This window comes from Zingiber officinale, chromosome 1B (assembly GCF_018446385.1).
Source record: "Zingiber officinale cultivar Zhangliang chromosome 1B, Zo_v1.1, whole genome shotgun sequence".
NCBI lineage: Eukaryota > Viridiplantae > Streptophyta > Magnoliopsida > Zingiberales > Zingiberaceae > Zingiber > Zingiber officinale.
In genome coordinates, this window is record NC_055986.1 from 89,677,398 (window position 1) to 89,704,248 (window position 26,851).

A 26,851-nucleotide genomic window follows, 5' to 3' on the forward strand; every position below is an offset into this window, starting at 1 on the left:
AAATGCCAAGTAAGGGCAAGTATAAAGAAGTTATAGTTAAAAAGAAAGTATTTTACTTTTAAAGGGCATGTACCGGACACAAGGTCCAAGGGATGGGCTCCAAGATGCCCCTAGGCACAAGGCCTAGAAGTATCTTAGTAGTTTCGGGATTAGCTACCTCGATTCTTATTAAGAATGCGCGCTAAGTGGTACAATGTCGGGCCCAAAAGAAGTTTATTATTATTTTGAAGTATTAAAGTATAAGTTTTGAAACAAATGCAACAAGCTTCAAATATGTTTAGAGTTAGAAAGTTTAGTTTCTTGTTATTTGAAACATGCAGTAGTAGTTTTATTTGTTTCTTGCTATTAGATTATTCAGCATGTTTATCTTTATTTTCTCTCGGCATGCAGTGATAGTTTTATTGGTTTATGAGCATGATCAGCTATACATGTTTAGTATTTCAGTTAGTATGATTCCTTTATTGGATTTTGAGCATGAATAGCTATACATGTTTAGTATTTCGGTTAGTATGATTCCTTTATTGGATTATGAGCATGATTAGCTATACATGTTAGTATTTCAGTTAGTATGATTCCTTCATTGGATTATGAGCATGATTAGCTATACATGTTTAGTATTTCAGATAGTATGATTCCTTTGCTATTTATGAGCATGAGTAGCTTTACATGTTAGCATTCAGTTTTAGCATGTTTTTATTTATATACATGCATATCGAGTTTTTGTGAGTAGATAGCGCTCACTAAACTTTATGCTTATAAACTGCATTTCCTCCTACTGTAGATAAAGGAAAGGAAAAGATTTAGCAAGGAAGGCGACAAGGTGGTGGTGATGAAGGTGTGTGATGGCTGGACTATGGGGAGATCAAGAGTTTGCTAAGAGATTGTTAAGACTTTTCTGTTTAGAGTTCTTTAGTTTTCTTTTAATGCTATTATGAGTCAATATTGTAATTAAGTTTATTCCGCATTTGTAGTTGGGTTCTATTGATGGAGTGATATCGATGTTTGCTATTGTTAGGGTAGTTTTCTTCTTTTATTTGTGAAGATATATGTTCCAGCCGCCTGTGGCTGAGTATAGTTTGTTTGTATTGAGGATTTGGTCACCGGTACAGGGGAGATTCTGTCAAAATTTTTCGGTTGAGATTTCTCGTAGTTAAGTAGCGTACCGGTTAAGTAGAGTTAGTAGTTAAGTAGCGGTCACTTTTCGAGAGTAATAGTAGTAGTAAGAAGGGTGGTCGTTACAATAGAAGAAAGGTTTGATGCTACCATTGTTCAAAAGAAAGACGCATAAAGGATAACTACCCAGAACTCAAAAAGGAAAAAGACAAAAGGCCCAAGCAAAACAAGTACAAGAATCTCAAGGTCACTTGGGACGAAAGCTTATCATTTGAATCAAAAATAGAAGCATACGCTAAACTAGCACTGATGACTAGTCACGAAGAACAAAGCACCTCAGAAGCAAACATCGATAAAAGGTGAGCTACTTCAGACGAATACAGCGAAATAGGGGAGAATCAAGCTTCAGATCCGATATGGTAAGTCAGGTATGCCTCTTACCACCTTATCAACTATATTTCGATATTAAATAAATGACAAACTCAATGTTCAAATTAAAAACTAAAAATGAAAATTTAAAAAAGGAGAATTTAAAAATAAAAAGAATCTTGACAAAATCTTACTTAATAGAGGATCTTGAAAAATTAAAAATTAAAAATGGTAATTTAAAGGAACAAATAAAAAATTTAAAATATTCTATATGCTTAAATTTTAGATATTTTGAAATATTAAATTGGTATTACAGATTTCACAAGGGTCAAATAAAAAAAGTAACAAAAATATACATTTTTAAAAAAATACTTGATCAATCCAATAGGAAGGAACTTATATTGGGTTTCAAAATCATATTTATTTTAATTTGGACATATTTCTAATTGTAATTTGATTTAATATTTGCCTTTTAATCTCCAAATGTACTAAAATAAATTTCTTCATACAATTTCTATTCAAAATTAATTAGATATTAATTTTTTAAAAAAGAGAATTTTATTTCCTATCTGTAAAAAAAAATTAATTTTTTTTACCATTATATTATTTTTTATGAACTATTTTTTAAATATTATAGTTTTAATTTAAAAATATTTTGTAGAGTTATTTTTACAAAATTTATTGTTAGTAAAAACTTATAATATTCTTCGTCCAACAAAATATTTTTCAAATATTTTGACTAAAATTTAATTTTCTATACATTATTTATCTAAATCCTAATTTTTAATATTAAAAATTTTTTAGCACTTAATTTTTTAAAATTTAATTTTTCTACAAAAATACTTACTCTACTAATTCTCAGAAAATTCTCAAACTTTTTTGAACCTCAAATCTATTTTTAAATATTTTTAAGAAAAAATCATCTTTCTGTAGTAAATAATTTATTACTATTTAAATTAATTTTATTTTTTTTTTAAATTTTATTACTACATTAGATATGTCTGCTTAACATTTATAAAAATTCTCAAATTTCTCAACAAATAAAATTATTTTTTAAATTATTTTTATTGAAAATTAATTTTTAATCACAAAAATTAGAATTTCGAGAATAAATTCTATTTTTTTTCATAAGTATTAGTCACTATTCATGTTTTCCTTGGACTTTAATTTCAATTTAATTTAATAACACCCCTATTTTTAATATGTACAAAGGGGAAAAGTTAAAAGTTAAGTTTAAGGAGGAAGTCTAATGTTTTAAACTTGTATAGTAATTTTATTTGATGTCTTGTTTAACCCTAACTTAATTTTGGTTGATCCACACCAAAAAGAGAGAGATTGTAAGTACCCCATGGAGATTTTGATGTAATCAACCAAGTCAAGTTAGGTCATGTTATCTTTTGATACCTTTGTGTCTAAGTGTGCAGGAACTTAGGAGCAGATGAGGTCGAGAGAAAGACACAACTAACGAGAATGAGGACACGGGAGAGAGTTGACGGGCTCGGTGCGTCTAAGGGACTACGCGCTATGGAAGAGTGCGCTGGCGGATGAGAAGGAGGCTCGCGGCATTTCCGAGGGACAAGAAGCCAGAGTGGAAGGTTGTTCGAGAAGGCCAGAAAATGAGTTCGGATGAGCCCTATTCCGGATGGCCGAAATCACCCAAGCGAGAGGAGCCAAAATAGAAGAAACTGGACAATCAACAGGCTGTTGACTGTCCAGCCTGGTCCGAGCGCCCGGTGTTGGATCATGAATTTTGCAAGAGGGGGGGGGGGCGGGGGGAGGTGAATAGCGATTAAAAAATTTAGAAAGAGTACATAGCGGAAAGAATAAACGGAAAGAAAAAACAATGCTAACAAAAGTCATTTTTTACTTGGTTCGGAGCTTGTGTCGACTCCTACTCCAAGGCCCACACACAAGGGTGCTTTCAATGGGCAATCCACTAGCAATTCGAAATAATTGTTTATAATTAAAGTACAAGAAAGCTAATAAAAAAATACTGACAAAAAGGGAAGAATTAAAAGAGCAGCGCGTTGTCAGAGTGTCTTCGCAGCGTCGCAGGAGCACAAGAGGGTGAATCGTGAGTTGTTGTAATGACTCCAACCCTTACCCTCCTTATATAGGAGGTTCGGGGCGCCTGAAACCTCCAGGGTGCCCTGAATATGACGTAGCTGAGGCAACCAGAGCGCTCCACGTGGCGAAATGACGTTGCGGATAAAATTTCACCTCCAGGAGCCCGAACCTCCGAGCGCCCGGATCCCTCCCGGGCGCCCGGATCCCTTCCGGGCACCCAGACTACTCTTCTCCAGAAAATCCTTCTCCTGCAAGAAAGAATTAGTTCGAGGCAAAATGTAAATAATATTATCCTGTAAAATAAAGTGTTAGCGCAGTTTAAAGTTAACAAGTAGAGTATTAGATAGTTTCCATCTCCTCGAGACCGGAATCTAGTCACGATCTCGACTTAGATATCCGAAATGGATCTAAGTCGGATCGACGCCTAATGTTCCCTTCCCAGAAGCGCGTCCTCACAGTCACTCCCCTCCAGTGACTTACCTTCACTTACCTGCCAGACGTCCGGTCTGTCCTTCGACCCGTCTGGCCTTCGTGCCAGCTATCCGGTCAGCCTGTCGATCTAGCTAGACTTTGTGCCAGCTATCCGATCGGCCCATCGACCTAGCTAGGCTTCATGTCAGACATCAGGTCAGCCCATCGACCTGTCTGGGCTTTTCCTACACACTAAGTTAGAGTGTTAGATAACAATGAGACTAACTTAACCTATTTTGTCATTCATCAAAACTTGAGTTAGACCGTTAGTGCTAACCGCACCAACAATCTCTCCCTTTTTGATGTAATGACAACCTGGTTAAGTTAGTAAAAAAATATGCAAGTAAAAACAAGCATAAGATTGTTAAGTTAGTTTTTAAATTTTGTTGTTTTTGTTTTGTTTAACTAACTTAAACCACCTAACCCTCCCCCTTTGGCATTCATCAAAAAATTAACTTAGAACAAATTGTAAATAAAAAATGTAAGGTAATCAAAAAAATCCAGAAATGGAAGTCAAATTATCTCATGGGTGTTTAAGCTAAAAACATAGAAAGATAACTTAAGCTTTTAACTTTTATCATTTTCAAAGTAGCTACGCTTAACTTTAGAAAGATAACTGTAATTTTAACTTAATCTTTTGAAAGGAGTTTTACAATTTGGAAACATAATTTGCAAAGATAGCAAAAAAATTATTAGGGTTAAGTTCAATTTACAAGTTAAGTTTTTAAAACTAAGTAAAGTCAAGTTTTTGTTTGTAAGACTTAACTAAGTAAAATTTGTTTTTAAATCTGAGTTTGTAACCTTTTAAATAAATTTCTAAAAATATGTTTTGAGCCCCAAGTAGAATATAATTTTCCAAATGAAGAGTCCAATTTTCAAAAACAACTTTTTTAAAAACTAAGTTTGGAAGGTCTAAATTTCAAAACTAAGTTTGGAAGGTCTAACTTTTTAAAACCCAAGTAGAAGGTATCATTAAATTTGAAAAGTTTAATATTTGAAAATAAAGCTAATTTTCAAAAATAATTTTAATTTTCAAAAATAATTTTAATTTTCAAAACTGATTTTGAAAAATCCAAAATAAATTTTAAAAAGGGATATTTTTTAAAAATTAATTTTAAAATAAGTATAAAAATAATTAAACCTCCCCCTGAACCTGACATTACAAAATCTTTCTAACCAGTTAGCTACTCACTGACTATTAGAGGATAGCAGCTTTCACTTGGTTAGTCAAGTTAAGTCTAATCATCATCAGTTAGTGTTTGACTAAACTGAATCACTTAACCTGATTAATGTCTATTTGGTATTTAACGGCCAGACTTATGTCGATGCACTGAAATAAACATCTTAAGTCAAGGCAATTTGCCTATGCATCTCACCCCTTTCTATGTTTGGCAATCACAAATATGGAAATCCTAGGATGTTGGTGAGATGCTCAAGTACTAGCCCTAGGGGAACATGCTTTCTAAGGGATTATTCTAGTGTAAGACTAAAACTGATTTAAAATTCTAGAAATGGAAAATTTAAAAAAATATAAAGATTTTATCCTAGAATTTGAAAATACTATTTTTGAAAACATTTTAGTATCCTAGTCGATTAAACGCATTCCTAATTTTCTACGTAGATTGCTAAATTCACTTTCAGGGAGGGATTTGGTAAATATGTCAGCTAAATTAGATTTGGACTCAATATACTTGAGTTCAATGTCTCCTTTAGTGACATGATCCCTGATAAAGTGGTGCCTAATTTCAATGTGTTTGGTTCTGGAATGATGCACAGGATTTTTTGTTAAATTAATTGAGCTAATATTGTCAATTAAAACTTTTACATTTATAAGGTTTAAGTTAAAGTCTTTTAAGGTGTGCATCATCCATAATAGTTGGGCAAGACATTCTCCTATGGCTATATATTTTGACTCAGTTGTACACAAAGCAACACAGTGTTGCTTTCTACTAAACCAGCTAACAAGTGATGGGCCTAGTAGTTGACATCCACCACTTGTGCTCTTGTGGTCTAATTTGCATCCAGCATAGTCTGAGTCAAAATATTCTATTAATTCAAAGTTATTAGTTCTAGAATATCAAATTCCTACATTTGTTGTTCCCTTAATGTATCTAAAGATTCTCTTGACTTGAGTCAAATGAGATTCTTTAGCACAGGTTTGGTATCTAGCACACATACTTACTGCAAATAAAATGTCAGGTCGACTTGCAGTTAAGTACAGTATGCTACCTATGGCACTCCTATAGTATTTTAAGTCGATTGGTTTTCCATTTGGGTCGTCGTCTAGAATAGTATTAACTGTCATAGGTATTTTTATTTCTTTAGTATTTTCCATCCCGAATTTTTTAAGTAATTCTTTGGTATATTTTTGCTGATAAATATAATTTCCTTCATTTGTTTGTTTGATTTGTAATCCTAAAAAGTAAGTTAATTTTCTGACTAAACTCATTTTAAATTCTTGTTCCATTAAGTTTGTGAATTCTTCTAAGAATTCTGAATTAGTTGAGCCAAAAATAATATCATCTACATAGATTTGGGTTATAAATATGTCCTCTTTTATTAGTTTAACGAATAGGGTCGGGTCGATTTGACCTTGATTAAACCCTTTGGATATTAGGTAAGAGGTTAACCTTTCATACCAAGCCCTGGGTGCTTGCTTAAGTCCGTATAAGGCTTTCTTTAATTTAAGTCTAGGTGCTCTAGACATTCAAACCCAGGTGGTTGGCCTACATAAACTTCCTCTTTGATCAGCCCATTTACAAAGGCAGATTTAACGTCCATTTGATACAATCTGAACCCTTTATGGGTTGCATAACTGAGTAACATTCTAATGGACTCTAGTCTAGCTACTGGGGCATAAGTTTCATCATAGTCAAGTCCTTCAACTTGACTAAATCCCTTAGCGACTAGCCAAGCTTTATTTCTAGTAATTTCCCCAGTTTCACTTAATTTATTTCTAAATACCCATTTGATTTCTATCATTTTCTTATTTTTGGGTGGTGGTACTAAGTCTCACACTTCATTACGTTCAAATTGAGCTAGTTCTTCTTGCATAGCTACAACCCAGTCTGGGTCAAGTAATGATTCAGCTACGGTTTTAGGTTCGATTTTTGAAATTAGAGAAATTTGACCTAGGTTCCTAAAAAATAACCTAGTCTAAACCCTTAAGTTTGGATCACCAATTATTTGGTCAATTGGATGATTTGGTTTGACTCTTATTGTTCTAGATGGTTGATTTTCTAAAGGTTCTTCTTCTTCTTCTTCGTGATCATTGGTTCCTTCTTGATTTCTATTTTCTCGAATAAATTCAATTGGTTGAGGTTAGGTTAGTTGTTTGGATTCCTCAAATTTTACGTTAGTGGTTTTTTCAATTCTTAATGTAACCTTATTATATATTCTGTACCCCCTACTATTTAGGGAGTATCCTACAAAAATTCCATCTTCTATTTTAGAGGTGAATTTTCCTAAGTGCTCTCTTGTGTTTAAGATGAAGGCTGGACACCCAAATACTTTAAAATATTTTATATTGGATTGTTTATTATAATAAATTTTGAAAAAAGTTTTATTGTGTGTTTTGTTTAGTGTTGTTCTATTTTGCACATAGCAGGCTGTACTAACAGCTTCTCCCCAAAAGTACTTGGGTAAATTATATTCATTTAGCATAGTTCTAGAAGCTTCAAGTAAGGTTCTATTTTTTCTTTCTACTATTCCATTTTGTTGGGGAGTTTTAGGACACGAGAATTCGTGATGATATCCGTTCTCAAGATAAAATTTATTAAAGTTATTATTTTTAAATTCTCCCCCATTGTCACTCCTAATTCTTTTAATTTTGAGGTCTTTTTCATTTTCAACTTGTTTGCAAAAGTTTGTAAAGATCTCAAAAGTTTCATCCTTATTTTTTAAGAATTTTACCCAAGTAACCCTAGAATAGTCGTCTATTATTACTAGGCAATATAGACTACCATTTATTGATTTGACTCCATGAGAGTCAAATAAGTCTAGGTGTAGAAGTTCTAGAATTGAATTGGTTTGAGTTTGATTAGTTGGTTTGTGGGTAGACTTTGTTTGTTTACCTTGTTGATAAGCATTACATATTGTTGAGTCTAAGTTTGGTAATTTTGGTAAATCTCTAACTAATCCATTTAATTTACTTATATTTATGAAATTAGTGTGTGACATTCTTGTATGTCATAACCAAGTTTCTTCTTTTTGTGTTAAAGAACACTTAATTGAGAAAGTGGTTAAATTAATCGCATAGATGTTATCTTCTCTAAACCTTTTTAGACTTATTGTAGGGTTATCTAGGTGTTTGATTAGACATTCTGAAGATAAGAACCTAACCTTATACCTAGTGTCATACAATTGACTAATACTTAGGAGATTATACTTGAAATTTTCAACTAAGTAAAACGTTTGTAATAATGAAGTTAATTTTAAGCTCAATATTACCTATACCAATTACCTTGAGTTTTCCATTATTTCCAAAGGTAACTGTTCCTAAACTTTTGTAGGTAAGTTGAGTGAATTTGGTATGATCTCCAGTTATATGTTTGGAGCAACCACTGTCCAAGATCCACTTGGTTTCCTACAATAAGTAGGAATTAAGGGTTTAGTCTATGTTTAGGTAAGAATAAAAATAATCATTTTATATATGATTATTTAAGTAAAAAATAATAAATTTTTTAAATTAATTTTTAAAAATAAATTTTAAAATAATTTTTTAAAGTTTTAAAAAAAAATTAAAATAATTTTTAAATTTTTTTAAAGAATTTTTAAATTAATTTTTAAATTTTTTAAAAGAACTTTTTAAAATAATTTTTAAAGTTTTTAAAATTTTTTTAAAAAAAATTAAAATAATTTTTAAAGTTTTTAAAAGAATTTTTTTAAAAATAATTTTTAAAGTTTTTTTAAAAATAATTTTTGAAATAATTTTTAAAGTTTTTTGAAAGAATTTTTAAAATAATTTTTAAAGTTTTTAAAAGAATTTTTAAAATAATTTTTAAAGTTTTAAAGTTTTTAAAAGAATTTTTAAAATATTTTTAAAGTTTTTAAAAGAATTTTTTAAAATAATTTTTAAAGTTTTTAAAAGAATTTTTTTTAAAAAATAATTTTTAAAGTTTTTTTAAAAGAATTTTTTAATTTATTTTAATTTCAATTTAATTTAATTTTAATTTAATTTGTTTTAATTCAATTTTATTTTAATTGATTTAATTTTATTGAATCTTTAGTTATCTCACCCGATCTATGTTTTCAATCAGGGAATCATATAATTTTGTGAGATGAATTAGATTCAGTTTTAGGGTTTGATTTAACTTTGTGTTAGATTCAGGTTTAGCTTTCTTCCATTAATAATATTGAATTATCGGAGAGGCATGTGGACATAATCATTGATAGTATAGAGATGGATATGTTGTGGTTCAATTTACTGCATCAGTAAAATTGACTTGAATATCTTTCTTTCAACTGAATGGAACTAGTATGTGTAATAGGCATACTATCGCCTTATCTTTGCTATTTGATAAGGATTAAGGTTTTGCAGTATGAATTAATTTGTTGTAGTTGGAGGGAAGCCAGTGATATACCTATTGGACCTAGGAAATTTTGTTGTGGAGTTTTTGTGGCAAATGGGAATGATGTCGATGGTAGTGATTGATTGGTCCTACTATCTCTTTATAGCAGTGCAGATTTTCTAGAGTTCTTATTGTTAGGTATGTCCAAGTCGCTAGATAGAATGAGTTATACCGAGAATTAGTTACCACTTTGGAGTAGGAATTTGGACCGAGCTCAAGTCTTATTGAATGTGTTGTTTGCTGACAGTTATTTATAATAAGTCTTGTAGCATCGTGAGTATGGATCTTTGTTGTAGTAGTAGTTTTCATCCTCAGGTAAATGGACAGTCGGAGCACATTATATGGACGATAGAGGTTTGCGGATAGTGTGTGTTATGGATTTTGGAGGCAGTAAATTTATCCACAGATGACTAAATAGTAGTGTGGAAGTAGCGGAAGCAGTGTGAGCTCATAACCCACAGAGTCATCTCTTATGGTTAGAGATTTATTCATGATATTTGGTTGGAGTGGTATATGAGTATGTTGCTTGGTTGTTATCCTTGGATGAGGATCGCTGAGTTGAGTAGTAAATTTGGGGGCCAAATTTTTATTAGTGGGGGAAAATATAAAATCCGATAATTAAATAATAAGGGTTATTGAACGAATAACCTTAACAAAATTTTAGGAATTTTTAGAAATTTTCTGAGAATTTTTCGGAGTTCGTATGATGTATTTGGAGGGGGATGCATGTATAGGTTTGAGAAAAACCCGTTTGAAATATCCAAGGATGAGAATTGATTGAGAAATGAACTTAGGTTTTGATTTATCTAAACTAAGTTCATATTATATAAAACAATAAAAACCTAATTCTTCCCACAAGCCCTTATTTCCCTTCCTCCCGATCTCTTCTCTGCGTCGAACTCTCCTTCTCTTCCCAACCGAAGCGCCGACGCGGACCACCTCTTCACCGGTCGTCTTCTCCTCTTCTCTCGCACGAGCACCCCAGACGTTGACCGACTCCCGATCCTTTCTTCTTCGAGCTCTCACGCGAGCATCTCCTTCTCGCGATTTCCTCCTCAAATCGCCTCTGTCCACAGCACGGGATCGCGACAGCATTGCTCATCCCGACGTCGACCGAGCCTTCTCCCCTCTTCTCCTCGCGAGATCCCGCAACCACAACCGCTTGCTCTCCTCACGTGAGCACCACAGCACCGCTGTCCTTGTGCCCTAGCGCCGACCGACTTCTCCCTGTCCTAGCGCCGACAGTCGGATCTTTAATGTGCCCTCTATTTTTGTGTTCCCTTCCCTATTCGACTGCTTCCATTATTGGTCATCGGATCGTTGTGCTCTGGATTTCGGTAACTACTATAGGAGGATGGCGTTCCCTAAGGTGGTAAGGGCGATTAGACATATTCATAAGTTTTGGAGAAGGAACCAAGCTACATGCCATAGAGATAATAATCTCTAGGATACAGATTTTTGAATTTCAATTTCTTGTTTAGGGTTCTAACTCATGTAAAAATATGAGAAATGGAAGGAGTAGTGTGGGGTGGATTGGCTATTAACAGTGGGATAGGTGGATAGTTTTCCTTCCTAAAGGATTGTTGTAAATTAACTTAGAACTTGTCCATTTATGAGTCGAGTATTAATCAGAGATCAGATTTGATTAGAGTGATCCTAGGTGGGATGAGGATTTTATTTAGCTATTTGATTCATATGAAATGAGCTAAATGAAATATATATATTGATTTATGCAGGATTTTAGTACGAGACGAGCGTCTCGACATGGGTTTTAGTCTTATATGATCAACAGATAAAGGCGGGTACTTCTTGCTTTGTTTCTTTTAGTACTTTGACCTTGGTGCATGAACTGTTTGGATAAGAAACTATTTTTACCTTGACTCCACTCTTATTTTTCTACGCTTGATACTTCCACGCGATCTTTAAGAAACTCGTTTCCATATCTATACAATCTCTCATTGTTGTTCATGATAGGTAGCAGATACTAGATACCATGGTTGTATGCTTTGACTGTTTATTTATGTACTATATTGAGCATGCTGGCTTCATATAGCATACCTAATTTCTGCTTATATTTGTATGATGACTGTTGCATTTGGCGCATCATATCATGGCATGCATGTCAACGACCAATTCTCCCTTGCGGTCGAGAGAGACGTTGACCAGGGCCGCATCCTCGGCCACTCGAGAGAGTGGTAGCTGGAGTTGATGCCACTTATCCTATCGTGCTTCCACTCGGTCACTCATAGGTAGTGATAGTTGGAGTTGCGAGTAACAGGGACCCCCGTCGCAGATGTAACTAGTTAGCTACTATGCAACTGTCCCCTCGGCCACTCGAAAGAGTGGTAGCTGGAGTGGTGTACAGTCTTATCACTGACCCGGCCTCTCGACCATACAGGGGTCATGGTGCAGAGGGGTGGGCGGGAGTGACCATCCGTGTATACGCTGTTGTTATACTTGTTTTGGCTGCTGCTGTTTACATATGTTGTTATTGCTTACTTACTGCTGTTATTCACTTATGCTAATATGCTTCCTTATGTTGAGATATGCTCTCATTGTAGGTGTTTAGATATTGGTTTATTTATTGGAAATGTTTATATACCTTACATGTTACCTTTATAGTTATGAGAAGTAATGTAGCAGATTAGTACTACTTCTGACCCTCTATTACTAGTCTAGGATATTGTTTCAGGAATGAGCATTTATTATAGTTTTGTTTTAGTATCTGCTATTCCTCTTATGAGACTGTATACTCTTGGCTCACTTTCTATTTGTATATTATGTTCATGTACTATCCTTCCTTACCCGCTGAGTTCCATACTCACCACCCCACAAAATGGTTTTTCTTTTGCCAGGTAACAAGTAGATGAATCATGGATGCTTGGGGAGTTCTGGCTGCCAGTCCCACGTCACACTCGAGGATAGTCTTCTTTTTGGTTTTGTTACTGTTTGGGTGGTATGTTGATTTTGTGTATTTTGTTTTCCAATAAGTCGATGTGGATTTTGGAGTATGGTCTGGTGGTTGCAAGTATTTTAGTTAGTGACTTTGTTGGTCTTACGTTTCGTATTACTTTGTATTTTTCGCTGCGTTTACTTATAGCCGTGTGGGTTGTTATTATACTGCGTGGTTGTGTGTTTATTTCATTGTTGTCTAGTCGAGTAGGCTGAGTATAAAAAAGTACGTGGTTATGTTGTTTCTATTGTGTTTATATTCCAACCGTATGTGGCTGATGTATTTTGTATGTATACATGCCTCAGATTGTCACCGGTACAGGGGAGATGTTGTCGAAATTTTTCGGTAGGGACTCCTCTATGGCGTGACAATTTCTTGGTATCAGAGCTCAGGTTGCGAAGCCTATTTTTATGTTTTAGATTTTGCGATTTGTTTGTTCGTGTTGTGAATTTCGAGTTAATCTTATACCAATTTAGTGGTATCAGACCAGGTTTACGATGTCTATTGTTTTTCATGTTCTGGATTTTTGAGTTAATCTGATACCAATTTAGTGGTATCAGAGTGGGTTTCGTGATCTAGATTTTTGAGTTAATCTGATACCAATTTAGAGGTATCAGAGCAGGTTTGCGATGTCGTTTTTCATATTGTGGATTTCTGAGTTAATCTGATACCAATTTTTGGTATCAGAGTGTGGTTCGAATTAAATATTGGGTTTTGGGATTTTGGGATTTCGATCTTGTTCGATTTATAACTTTCGAGTTAATCTGATATCAATTTTTGGTATCAGAGCAGGTTTCCGATGTTTGTTATTTTTCGTGTTCTGGATTTTCGAGTTAATCTGATATCAATTTTTGGTATCAGAGCATAGTTTTACTATGCTTATTTCGATGTTTCGATTTTTTTTTTGTAATTTGACTCCTCGATGTGACTTTCGAGTTTTGGGACCAGGCAGCGACAGAAATCTCCAAGCTATAGGAGGTATGTGGTATACCGTTATCATATACTTCTGTTATTACTTGGCTAGATTGATTATACCATGTGTACTTGTTTAATTATTTACATCATATATGACATGCATAGTGTCTACCAATGTGCCGGTGATTGATAAAGATGATCATCTTTTGTAAAATGTGACCCTGAGTGGAGATCGTGGAGATCTTGCTACATAATTGGGATCAATCTATTAGGTTATTCTGTGTACTTGTATTCCTTGGTCTTTTTCTGTTTCATCAAAATTTTATAATGTACTGTTGTATGGATTTACTCACTCATATATTCATGGACCAAGATACTGAGCCTCCTTGTACAAGAGAAAATGCTCATGTAAGTCATCCCGTAGAAGTAGTTTCAACATATCTATGGAACTTTGAATTGCCCTGTCTTGGTCACCATTCTCATGTTAGTGTTCCACTATCTTAGCTATAATTCTACTACTTCAGCACTACCTTATTTGAGACCTTCCTAATAAAAGAATGAATAAATATGTTCGAGAAGTAGCTTCATTTTGGATTTGATAGACAAATAGTGTTTTGTGGTCTATGACAACTAATTAAACGGTCTTTTAGGTTTATGTTAGAAGCCACCAGAGAGGCTGTAAATATGAGAAAAATCCTGTGTATATCAAGGGTGACTGGCTCTTGCTAAGCAGTTGTTTGACATCTCTGTTTAAACTTCTGTTATATGGTAAATAGCTCAACTATTTTATAAGTCTTCCTGTGGAACTATACTATATATGATTGTTGAGGTCAGGTCTTTTTGCATGCTTAGCATAGAAAGATAACTTTGTTAAAACATATCTAAAACTAGGCTTAGTTAGTGTTCTATCTAGGAAAAGACTACCGATGGGGTTGGAGCCTCTGAGGCACATCATAGCACGGTGATTGTCTTGTACCTCATATTCCACCACAGATTGTGTTAGAGTTGATCTCCTGGCAACAAGTGTGAAACCTTGAGCAAGAAGTGTAGTGATACCTCTGTATATTCCCAAATCACAAGTAGGAGAATTGGTTTAGTATAAACTGGATAATCAGCTTGAAGTCGAAAATTTTAGAGCATGTACGCTTTAATCGCATTAAGTTCCTATAGAAAAGTTGACTTAGTGTCTTAATAAACCGGAATCTGCTAGCATATCTATTATTATTATTATTATTATTATTATTATTTTCTCTCTTCGTTTCTCTTTCTAAGTTAATTTACAACGATCCTTTAGAAAGAAAAACTATCCACCTATCTCACTGTTAATAGCCAATCCGCCCTACACTACTCCTTCCATTTCTCATATTTTTACACGAGTTAGAACCCTAAACAAGAAATTGAAATTCAAAAATCTGTATCCTACATATTATTACCTTCATGGCATGTAGCTTGGTTCCTTCTCCAAAACTTATGAATCTGTCCAATCGCCCTTACCACCTTAGGGAACGCCATCCTCCTATAGTAGCCGTCAAAATCCAGAGCACAAAGATACGGTGACCAATAATGACAACAGTCGAACAAGGAAGGGAACACAAAAATAGACGGCACATCAAAGATATGGCTATCGGCGCTAGGACAGGGAGAAGTCGGTTGGCGCTAGGACAGGGAGAAGTCGGTCGCCCTAAGTTGCTTTGAGAGCCTTCTTCTTGGATGTCTTTGTCTTGTCGCTCTTCAATTTCGGACACTCATTCTTGTAGTGGCCTTTCTTGTTGCATCCGAAGCAGGTCATGTTCCTTGGTTTGTTTTGGGAGTTGATCTTTTGCAGGTCCTTGCTGAAGCCTTTCTTTCTCCTGGTGAACATTTTCCTTACCAGGTTCACTAGGTATTCTTCGTCTTCAGAGTCCTGGTCAGACCCATCCTCAACCTCAGGCTTCTTTTTCGTCCTTTCCTTGGATGAACCTACAAACAAAGCTACACCTTTCTCAGTCCCGACGTTAGTTTGCTCGTGCAATTCTAATTCACAAAACAGCTCGTCTAATTTTAATTTAGATAAATTTTTAGAAATTTTGTAGGCATCCACGATAGATGCCCACAAATTATTGTGTGGAAAAGCGTTTAAAGCATACCTTATTAAATCCTGGTTCTCCATTTGATGGTCTATTGCATGGAGTCCGTTGAGGATGTCCTTGATCCTCGCATGAAGCTAACTCGCCGTCTTTCCTTCCTGCATTTTAATGTTAAATAATCTATTTAACAAAAGATCGTGCTTCGTTACCTTGGCGTCGCTTGTCCCTTCATGTAGTTCGATCAGCTTGTCTAATAACTCCTTAGCGTTTTGATGTGGTCCTACTCGGTTCAGTTCTTTCTTAGTCAATCCGCATTGTAGTGTGTTTAGGGCCTTGAAGTCTGTTGACGCTTTCTTCTTCATGTCCGAAGTCCACTGTTCCGGTTCCAGTGGGATTCCCGAGTTGTTGACCAGCACCTTGTAGCCTTTGATGACGCTAAACCATTGGTCGAAATCTGTCTTCAGGTAAACCTCCATCTGCTTCTTCCAGTACGGAAAATCATCCCCGTTGAATAGGGGAGAGCGTACTGTGCTGAAGCCTTCAACTTGAGACATGATTCTCCTGAACACAAGAAAAAATTGATAAAGAGAGTCCCAAGACTTGGTCTTGGATTAGTAGTGCGGGAGAAAAAAAGATAAACTGAAAGATTGAATTGGTGTTGCACCAAATCAGATTAATAGCAATGAAAGAAAATTTCTAAAAAGGTAATAATACCAGTTTGGAATAAAGCGAAAAGTTGAAAACTAACAAAGAAAAAAAAAAATAGTTCCACCCCCTATCTGATTGGTGGTTTCCCCTATCTGATTGGTGGTTGCCCCAAATCAGAGCGGTACCTGCTCTGATATCACTTGTTGGATCATGAATTTCTCTAGAGGGGGGTGAATAGCGATTAAAAAATTTAGAAAGAGTACGCAACAGAAAGAATAAACGGAAAGAAAAAAACAACGCTAACAAAGGTCATTTTTTATTTTGTTCGGAGCCTGTGTCACCTTCTACTCCAAGGCCCACACACAAGGGTGCTTTCGATGGACAATCCACTAGCAATTCGAAATAATTATTTACAATTAAAGTACAAGAATGCTAATAAAAAAATACTGACAAAGAGGGAAGAATTAAAAGAGCAGTGCGTTGTCAGAGTGTCTTCGCATCGTCGCAGGAGCACAAGAGGGCAAATCGTGAGTTGTTGTAATCACTCCAGCCTTTACCCTCCTTATATAGGATGTTTGAGGCGCCTGGAACCTCCAGGGCGCCCTGAATATGACATAGCCGAGCCAACAAGGGTGCTCCACGTGGCGAAATGACATTGCGGATAAAATTTCACCTCCGGGTGCCCGGATCCCTCCAGGGCGCACGGATCCCTTCCGGGCACCCAGACCACTCTTCTCCAGAAAATCCTTCTCCTGCAAGAAAGAGTTAGTCCAAGGCAAAATGCAAATAATATTATCCTACAAAACAAAATTTTAGCACAATTTAAAGTTAACAAGTAGAGTATTAGCTAGTTTCCGTCTCCTCGAGATCGGAATCTAGTCACGATCTCGACTTAGATATCCGAAATAGGTCTAAGTTGAATCGACGCCTAATGTTCCCTTCCCGAGAACGCGTCCTCACAATCACTCCCCTCCTGTGACTTACCTTCACTTACCTGCCAGACGTCCGGTCAGCCCTTCAACCCATCTGGACTTCGTGCCAGCTATCCGGTCAGCCCGTCGACCTAGCTGGACTTCGTGCTAGCTATCCGGTCGGCCCGTCAACCTAGCTGGGTTTCGTGCCAGACATCAAGTCAGCCCGTCGACCTGTCTGGGCTTTTCCTGCACACTCAGTCAGAGTGTTAGATAACAATGAGACTAACTTAACATATTTTGCCATTCATCAAAACTTGAGTTAAACCATTAGTGCTAACCACACCAACACCCAGACCCCAAAGGGCAGCCAGGGCACCTTGGGCTCGCGCCCTGGTCGAGCTGGTTCAGCCCGGTCCGAGCGCACGAACCTGGTCCAGGCACTCGGACCACAAAGTTTATCTTTTACTGAGCTGCCATGATCTTTTGCATCGTGGATAAAATTTTATCCACCCCTAGGTGCCCGGAACCTTTCCAAGTGCTCGAATCAGTGTTATAAATGTTGGTGCAGCGGGGCCGGCAAGAGGGGAGGGGTGAATTGCTTGCAATAAAAAAATACCCTCCTCGTACTTTCAACTCTAAAAATAGCAACAATAATAAAATAAAATAAGAGAAAGAAAGAAGAGACACAGCAATTTGACTTGGTTATAACCTAGATGGTTGTTAATCCAAGGTGGTTGAACAACGCACTAAGAATCTCCTTCTCTGAAGGCGAAGAAGCCTTTTACACACTTAGAGAGCTTAAGAGTTGCTAGGAAGTTAGTAAAAGAGTTGATTGAATAATTCCTAGCTCCAGGGACCTTTATATAGCTCCTGGAAATCCTATCTCGAGTCTTGAGGGCGCCTCCAAAGGGGTTGAGGGCACCTCCAAGGGGATAAGCGAATAAAATTTTATCCGCTCGCCTACGGCTGTTTGACCCAGTTGAGGCCGCCCTCAAGGACATTGAGGGCACCCTCAATATTGTTGAGGGCACCCTCAAGCTGATGAGGGCGCCCTCAAGCTGATGAGGGTGGAGGCGCCTCCAACGACTATTGAGGGCGCCTCCAGCTGCTTTTCCAGCATTTCTTCATCTTCTCTTTAGCTTCCGAAGTTTCGATTGCTTGGGTGATTGTGACCAACCGAAATAGGACTCACCTGAACCCAATTTTTGGCCTTCTCCTATAGCAGGCTTCCGCCCCAGCTTCTCGTCCCTCGAATGTCATGCACGTTCTTCTCGTCTACCAGTGTACTCTTATATAGCTCTTTCGTCCTTCGGACGTACCGAGCTCGTCGGCTCCCTTCTTGTGTCGTCCTTCTCGCTAGTTGCGTCTTCCGCTCGACTTCCTGTGCTCCTAAGCTCCTGCACACTTAAACACAGGGATTAAAAACCAAACGGGACCTAACCTAATTTGGTTGATCACATTAAAACCACCACGGGGTCCAACAATCTCCCCATTTTTTATGTGCATCAACCCAAGTTCAAGTTAGGGTAAAAACAGACAAGTAGTAATTTAAAGAAATTACTAAACTAACATTTTAAGCATAAATATTGCAATAATAGAATTTACAACACTAAATAAAAAATTTAAAAAATATTAACTCCCCCTAAACTTGTATCTATTTCTCCCCCTTTGATCACATCAAAAAAATGGGGTAAAATAAAAAATTATATTTAAAACATTTTCAAAATAAATTCTAAGTTAACAAAGGAACTTTCAACTAATAGCATTAAATTTCTATGTTTAAAAATTATTTATAGCATCAAATTTTCATCTGATTAACAAAAGTTTAACAACATTATCTAATTCCTATTTTCATGCTTTATCAATAAGTTAATTAAATATTTTATTTTAATATTTTAGCTTCCCGGCAGTGGTGAGGCACAAGGCCTTCTTGGTTATTGGAGCAATAACCACTTTCTTAGACAAAGCCTCATAAAGAAATTAATTGTTTAATTTTTCTTACTGCAAGCGCTAACTTACAAAAATTTAATCTAGAAAAGATTTTGGAACCCAATATAGGTTCCTTCCTACAGGATTAATCAAAAACTTTGGGGGTACATAATTTCTAAGAATTTTTTTGGGTTGTCCCTGATATTTTCTAATGTACCAGTTTAATTTTCCATACAACTTAAGTTTTGATTTTTGAAATTTATTTAAGCATGCATGATCATTTTTCAATTTTTTTAATTTCAATTTTAATTTTTCACTCTCTAATTTTAGATTATCGTACATTTCTAGAGGGCATGCCTTTGCTACGTTTAATTTTAACTCATCATTTTCCTTTTCTAATTTAATTAAATCTTTAGTAAGCACTTTAATGAACTGAAAGGACTGCTTGGGAGTTAAAGCACGCACCTTACTTACCTCAATTTCTGATGCTCCCCCTTTATCGCAGCTTTCTTCTTCTGATGATCACCCCCCTTCATCTATACTCATTTCTGAGTTGCTCTCATCTTCTTCTTGATGGATTGCTATTAGAGCAAGTCTAGCGTAGGCTTCGACGACTTCAGATTCGGAGGATGATGATTCATCCCATGTAGCTTTCAAACTCTTGCGTTTAGAGGACGTCGGTCTTTGAGACTTCTCCTTGTCCCTTTTCTTTATTTTTGGGCAGTCATCCTTGATGTGCCCCACTTCGTTGCAATTATAGCAACGGACCATCCTTTTGTTGCGTTGATGCTTTCTTGACTGCGATCTAAATTTATTAGTCTTAATAAACTTATTTAACTTTCTTACCAATAGCTTTGCTTCAGTTTCGTCGATTGACGCTTCAGAGTTGGGATCGTCCATCTCAGCTTGTAGGGCAACATTGAAAGTTGACTTTTCTATTTGTTTAGGTTCTACAATTCGAGATTCGTGAAGTTTAAAAGTAGAAAATAAATTTTCTAGTGTACTTACCTCAAAGTCCTTAGAGATGTAGTATGCATCTACTAAGGACGCTCATTCTGGAGTTCTTGGGAAAGCGTTAAGCGCATACCGGATCAAGTCTCAGTTTGTTACTGATTCTATGAGGTTGCTCAGTTGAGTTATTAGTTCTTTGATTCTCGCTTGGAGTTGCGCGACCTTCTCTCTATTGTTCATCCGGAGATTTGTAAGCTGAGTCCGGAGGATGTCCCGCTTTGCTAACTTCACTTCTGAGTTGCCTTCGTGGAGCTCCAGGAATTTTTCCCAGAGGTCTTTGGCGGAGTCGTAGCTTCCGATCCGACTTACCTCCTGGGGCGGTAGAACACTGAGCAGATGGAATTCTACCTTTTGGTTGGCCACAAAATCATCTTGCTCCTTCTTAGTCCAATGGTATCCTTCCTTATCTTTTGGGATTGAAAAACCAAATTTCATTGTTAATAAAATATCAAAATCTGTTTTAAAAATACCTCCGTTCGGCATTTCCTTGTAGCGAAGTCTCCGTCGAATTTCGAGAGATGAATACTTGCACCGGTCATCGTCTTGATCTTTGTTAGTTCAGACGGCGGCTAGTCCTTCTGAGGTTGTCGGGCTCTGATACCACTTGTTGGTGCAGCGGGGTCGGCAAGAGGGGAGGGGTGAATTGCTTGCAATAAGAAAATACCCTCCTCATGCTTTTAACTCTAAAAATAGCAACAATAATAAAATAAAATAATAGAAAGAAAGAAGAGATACAGCAATTTGACTTGGTTACAACCTAGATGGTTGTTAATCCAAGGCGGTTGAACAGCGCACTAAGAATCTCCTTCTCTGAAGGCGGAGAAGTCTTTTACACACGTAGAGAGCTCAAGAGTTGCTAGGAAGTTAGTACAAGAGTTGATTGAATAATTCCTAACGCCAAAGGCCTTTATATAGCTCCTGGAAATCCTATCTCGAGTCTTGAGGGCGCCTCCAAAGGGGTTGAGGGCACCTCCAAGAGGATAAGCGGATAAAATTTTATCTACTTGCCAACGGCTATTTGACCCAGTTGAGGCCGCCCTCAAGGATATTGAGGGTGCCCTCAATGTTGTTGAGGGCACCCTCAAGCTGATGAGGGCGGAGGTGCCTCCAACGACTGTTGAGGGCACCTCCAACTGCTTTTTCAGCATTCCTTCATCTTCTCTTTAGTTTCCGAAGTTCTGATTGCTTGGGTGATTGCGGCCAACTGAAATAGGGTTCACCCGAACCTAATTTCTGTCCTTCTCCTTGAGCAGGCTTCCGTCCCGGCTTCTCGTCCCTCGAACGTCGTGCACGTTCTTCTCGTCCATCGATGTACTCTTCCATAGCTCTTTCATCCTTCGGACGCACCGAGCCCGCCAGCTCCCTTCCCGTGTCGTCCTTCTCGCTAGGTGCGTCTTCTGCTCGACTTCCTGCACTCCTAAGCTCCTGCATATTTAGACACAGGGATTAAAAATCAAACATGACCTAACCTAACTTGGTTGATTACATCAAAATCATCACGAGGTCCAACAATAAATACAACTATGATTTCAGTAGTAGAAAAGCAACACTTGTAAATAATTTTTCTTTGTGGTGTACTACTCTGTGAGTTGTTTAGGTTGTAAGATACTACTCCGCCTAAAGGAGATCTTCATAGTGAGCTTCATTTACCTTGGATTAGTAATCCTCTTATTGCAAACTAAGTAAATCTTTTCTGACATTTTTTTTAATTAATTAGCTTCTTAATTTTTTTTATACAAGTGTTTGTTTTAATCAAGTTATAAGATCGAGAAAGGTTTGAATTTATATTTTCAGGCCTATTCATCCCCCTCTAGTCGGCGCCAAGGGACGAACACTTTGGGTTTTGTTCTCCTATTGACCCGGGTTCAATTGAATTGGTTTGGTCTGGTTCAAATGCAATTAGGGTTTTGGGTGTGGGATTTGGACTTCGATTGAACTCGGTGAATCATCCTCTTTCGAACTGGACAAATCAATTGAGACCTGGTAGGATTCAAATTAAGCATCTTCATTTGGTTCCATGAACCAACTTTCTACATGACAAAGTGCAGTTACTAGATGAAATTCCATAAAATATAAAGAAAATTTATCCAAGCTCTAAAGAGACATCAACTTATAAAATATAAGATAAATCAAGAATTAGTCACATATATTTAAAATAAGAGCTAAAAGTATGTATCAAGATGCTAATTATCAATCTTCAAACAACTAAAAGAAGGAGAACTAAGTCAAAACTTGTAATTTTTCTTTTCTTCTTCTCTATTGTTTTTCATTTGAGAGCTTTATAAACTCACTGTAAAAAGTTTCTCCACATTTGGTGGTGTTCCGAAAAGAAGAGTTCATAATGAAAGTTGTGACTGCTAATATGAACTTTTAGATTAGTCATCTTAAGTAGATGGATATCGAATAAATTAAGGTATTAGCGTTGTGATACACTTAGCTTCAAATATGCATTGCAAAAGCAAGAAAAATTGAAGCGACTTATTCTTCACCTCTAACTCTACCGATCCCAATATTATTATCAAATATCATATGACATCAATCAACATATATATTATATTTGATAAAGACATGTTAGATCAATATGAAGCAATCGACCAATGGTAAGAAAAGCATTCGAATAATATAAAAAATGACTTATTGACTACCCAAATGCTCCGCATGATATGGCCTACGTCATGTGTAGCATAGGGAAACTTAACACATTTAAGGGTTTGATTTAAAGTTAGGATGCGTAAATATCTTAATTATGTGATTATTAGATAATTATATAACTAGATTTTAGAAATAAAATATAACTTAATATTATTTTATTTAAATTTAAATAATATAATAAAAATTTATTTATTTAAGGATTTTATATATAACTAGCCCATGCAATTATATTAATCGTCAAATTGACTAATAAAATAAACTAATACATATAATAATAATAATATTATTATTATTAATTATGATATTTAAGGATATAAATAAATTAAATTGTTCATAAGCTATTCGAATCTCAGTAGATAAAAGTTCATTTGAACTCATATAATAAGGTTAATTAAGATAAATAAATCAAGCTTAAATTTTACAATACTTGACTTGTTAACTTGTGAACATGTTCGTTAGTAAATTCATGAATAAATTTTTAAATAAAAAAATAGAAAAATGACATGCACATAAAAAAAATGTTAAGGATAGATACATAATTAATTATAATTTTTAGTAGTTTATTTTTTAAAAAAAATCCTCCTAGTTATTTTAATCTTTTAAAAAAAAAGTGAGAGTAGGATATTTAATATTTTGAACAAAAACACTCTAGAAACACGAAAACACTCTAGAAACTTTTTTAAAAACAATAAAAAAAAGGAGCTCAGACATTTTTTATAATCTGTAATGATTATAAAATAGATTGCTGTGAAAGACCCTCTTTCACAAATTTTTTGAGAAGGGGTTCAAACCATGGACTGGTTTGACCATCGCTCAGAACGGTCTAGCAAACGGTAAGCCTCATCTCTTTATTATTTTAGAGTATAACTATCATTTGGTTTGGGGAAAAAAACACAATAATTTAGGACTCACACCTCAAGTTTCTTGTATTATGTCGAAGTTCAACATCCCAATGCTCACTACATTTGATAAAGACATGCTAGATCAATCCGAAGCAACCAATTGTAAGAAAAACATTCGAATATTTTCAAAATTGATTTATTGACTACCCCATAACCCCAATGCTCGACATGGTATGGCTTAGGTTGTGAGTAGCATAAGGAAGGATGACGCACTTAGTTGTTGTGAATTGAGTTTGGAGTCATATAGCCTATGGGCTTAGGATATACATAACTTTGCACAAGATCGAGCATGATAATTCCTAAGTCAAGCCAACAAAATAAAAGGATTAATGAATTATATCGAATCATAACTCATTTATCCCATGGGGTAAAGTATGATTAATGTGACAGAGATAGTCGGACCGTGTGGCATGGTCAAGTTCATAGTCAAGTTGGACTGGAAATCAAGTCAAATTGAGCTCGGGTCAAGTGAACTCAAGCTTGAGTGAGATCGGACCAAGCTCAAGTCAAGTTAGCCCCCACTATAAGGCCTCAAGTCAAATCTATCTGAGTCGTATCCAAGTTTAGTTTGTCCCAATCTGGAACTTTGATTCAAGCACGGTGGTTATTGAAATGTTAATCATCAAGAAACGTGTCTCTTAGTAAAAAAGAGAAAATGTGTGTCGTCCTTTGAAAACCAAAGTCATCCTCACTCTCTATTTAAAAATAACTGATTGTATCATCAAGACAAACAATTCTATTATAATTAATTCTTCTTACTATTCATTTCACCTTTTGTTTTCTCCCTCTTTTTTTTGATGTCTAATTTGAACATCTTAGGAGCTTTGCCAAGGCTTGCCTTGACCCTCCTTCTAACATCTCCCTAGAGTCTTTCCAAATCTTTATCCACAAATCTCTATAGTATTCGATATTGAAAAGGCGGACCTGAAGGAAGCTCGATCGAAAGGAAGTTGGCCTAAGGAAGATAGACCTGAAAAAGACCGACTTAATTTGTATTCAATTGGTCGAAAGTGTAGGACCGTTGCGGCCGGCTAGAAGGGGTTGTTGGATAGTCCTGTAAAACAAAACAACCCTTCTCGAACTCTTAAAAGCTAACACTTGCATAAATAAAGCAGAGCAAATAAATAAAGCATTAAAAAGACGAGACACAAAAGGTTTACATGGTTACAACCGATGTGGTTGTTAATCCAAGGAAGATTAAGCTCACTTAAAAACTCCTTCTGGCGGAGAAGCCTCGTACAGCGTTGAAGTGTAGAAAACAGAAGCTCAACTCTAGACTAAAGCTTACAAGCATTGGAATTACAATTCAGAGTTCGTTGAAAAAGGTTCTGGACCAAGGCTATATTTATAGCCTTGGTCGGGGCGCCTGGAAGAGTCCCAGGCGCCCTGGGGGGGATAAACTCTATCCCCCAACGATCAGATCAAGTCAAAACTCGATCCTGGTCAAAAGGTTGGTCCAGGCGCCCCGGAGGGTTCCGGGCGCCCCGGAGGGCTCCGGGCGCCCCGGAGCCCAAAGTCAACAGATGTTGACTTTTTCGTCCGAGACCTCTTCTCTGGTCCAGTCCCGCCTCGGTCCGGTTCTTCCGCTCCGGATCCGCTCGCTTTGGTGATCTCAGCAATCCGGAAAAGGGCTCACCCAAACCCAACTTCCGATCTTCTCGAGCAGCCTTCCGCTCCGGCTTCTCGTTCCTCGAAATCGTCGCGTGTTTCCTTCTCGTCCACCAGCGTACTCATCCGTAGTCTTCGTCCCTCAGTCGCACCCCGTGCCGACCTTCTCACTAGCTGCGTCTCTTGCTCCCCGAGCAATCTTCCGCTCTGGCTTTCGTCCCTCGGAACCACCGTGCGCTTCCTTCTCGTCCACCGGGGTACTCTTCCGCAGCGCCTTGTCCCTCGAACGCACCGCATGTCGTCCTTCTCGTTAGCTGTGTCTTCCGCTCGAATACCTGTGCTCCTAAGCTCCTGGACACTTAGACATAAGGTTAGAAACAACGCAGGACCTAACTTAACTTGTTGATCACACCTGTAACGGCCCGCCTTCTGGGCACTGGTTGTAAGGCCGATTGTCACAATAATGCTAAACTATACTGTGCGGAAAGCTGGGCTAATTAAAATTTTACTCTACTAATGACCGATACAACTGATAAGAAAGGTCTAAAGACCTTCTTTGCTGGTGTACATATGCTAAGGAGGGAAACTGAACATCCCAACTGAGCTAGGGACTAGAAACTAACTCCCAACTACCTACCGGCCTGCTGATCGATCTACAGATCGATCGAAGCTGGGGAAGTTTCTGTTCCCAACTGGATCGGTCGGCTGACCGATCCAGGTGTGGCTGGATCGGTCAGTTAGACCGATCCAGGTATGTCTGGATCGGTCGGCCGATCCGAGCACCAAACACTGCAATCGCTCGATCGGTCGGTGGCCGATCGAGAGATCTGATAGCATCTTATATCTATCTGGATTGGTCGGTGGCCGATCGATGCCTTGCCAGCTCGATCGTGCGGGACCGATCGAGTTATTCGCGGGAACTCTGATTTCAGCACTTTGGCGTGCCAAAAGCTCACACAACAATTCTAAAATCAATGGAAATACATTCTAACAACTATTAACCAGCATTCTAACATAATTACTAACAAACTAAATGAATCTCCCATGATTTAAACACTCTAAGGTTCAAAATTGCATAAAAGAAGAAATACTAAGACTTCTACTATTTAAGCTTGCTAAAACCCCTGAGGATCTTTTATTCCAGTTCCTTCCACACACATCTTGATCTGCATTGACCTCCAGCCTCCGCTACTGGTCCACTTTTCCTTTACCTTTATCTGCAGTATAAGAAAAGTAGTATCTATAAGCTAAAAAGCTTAGTAAGAAACCATCTACCTCACAAAAACATGCAACGATGCAAATATGATTTTAAATCATGCTGTTTAAAACCTATGCTGGATATACTGAATAAACTAAGCATGGCATGGCATATAAGCATACAATCATGGCATATCTAAAGCTGAACATATAAACATGGATAACAACTGCACATAAAGTTATCATGCATATTCACACGGAAAAACTAAGCTGGAGCATGATACTGACTGAAACTGAACTAAGCCAAAACTGATCTTAAACTATAATCACTGGATTAGATTAAGAGTTTGAAAGCTAATATCATAATAAGTGAAAATAGTAATCATGCTGCTGTTTGGGCCCGGCAACTGTACTTGCTATGCGCGCATCTCTAACTAGACCCGGGGTTGCAAATCCCGAATTTAGT